Below are 1,534 nucleotides of genomic sequence, written 5' to 3' on the forward strand. Positions count from 1 at the left end.
CTTCACTTAGATGGAGTAGAAGCCATTTACGTCGAGTGATGGTGTCACGTATGAGCCATCCTAGTACCTAGTACATGACTCTGCCAAAATAGAAGCTCAAGCGGCATTTAATTGTTGCTAATGAGGTAACAGAGAACCATTTCATGGTTTAGGCTAAGCTGGCTGTATCTCCCTGAGCAGATGTAAATAAAGAAAACTGAATTCTTAAACAAAACAAAACAAAACAAAACAACCCTCTTGATTATTCCCTAATGAAAAATAAAAATTAATGATCTTATATCTTATGTAATATTTTCAGGGATGTAGGACCTCAATTTTTTTTTAAAATAAAAGCTCTCGAGATGAATACAGGTGAGTTCTCAGCGCTGATACCCTCCATTAGAGCAACCTGTGGTTGCAGGTTGGGCTGTAACAGAGACCAGGACAGAATATCATAACGAGATAAATGATGTGGATGTGTCTTCAGGCCAAACATGTATCAGCTACATCCAATAAAAATCGCTGGGAAATTCATAGCAGAAAGGCTAGACGTTTTAAATTAACGTCTGAAATGTAAAAATTGTGTTTGTAATGAATATTTCCCGATTACATTATTTCTATAACAATGAGCCTGAATGGCAGAGACTATCTTCCCCGGCTCCCGCCCGCCTCTGGATTTGGAGCTCACAGAGTATTCAGTAACCACACACACGATACACACAATCCTTACATATAACAACCTACAACGTCTGCCCAAGAGACACGAGTTAATTCTGGCATCGCGACCCGTTAGAATCGAAAGGCACATTTGACACACGAGCATTTGAAGTCCAGGGAAAAGGTGGCTTGCCTAAAATCTCCCCGGAAAACCTGAGAGTCGAGACTAGAACTCAGGACTCCTGACCCCAGTCTAGGTTTTCCTTCTTCTTTCCCCCTATGTTCCCAGGATTTAAGATCAATAGGGACAGAACCCTGTCGATTGCATGCGGAGGCAGTGGTGCCGTTTTTGACTAATTACTGACATCACACTACGGCCTGGAAGTCTGGGCTCTGTCAGGCTGGCAACAGTATCTAATAAGCTGGAGATATTCTTTCCAGGAGAAGCCCTGCTGGTGTGAAAAGTTTTGAGTGGTTGGACATTAGTGGTTTGGGAGGGATAATATTTTGCTTTCCAGATCTGCAACTTTCGTGACCTACCTCCAAGTCTGAATTAGAACCGATCAGATCTATTTTGCCAAAGAGGCCATCTTCCCTCTGTTGGTGTCCCAGTGCGGTGCCACTCACCGAGAATTTCCACAGGCCTCCAACATCGTTGCTCCTTTCAAAGCAGGTGGGCTCCAGCCCCTCCTCCAGACAGCACCGTATGGAGGCCAAGCCACTGACTCCGGCTCCGATGATGGCCACCTTCTTCCGCATGGTCTCCCGCAGGAGGGCCTGGAGAGAGGTTCTTGAATGCTTAAAATTTCTCAGTAGAAATAATCAGCAGAGATTTAAAGATTCTCGCCTTAACAGAAGAAAACAGAGATACACATTATACACAGCTTATGCTTATTTT

The sequence above is a fragment of the Pteropus vampyrus genome, unplaced genomic scaffold, assembly GCF_000151845.1.
Source record: "Pteropus vampyrus isolate Shadow unplaced genomic scaffold, Pvam_2.0 Scaffold194, whole genome shotgun sequence".
In the NCBI taxonomy this organism is placed as follows: Eukaryota; Metazoa; Chordata; class Mammalia; order Chiroptera; family Pteropodidae; genus Pteropus; species Pteropus vampyrus.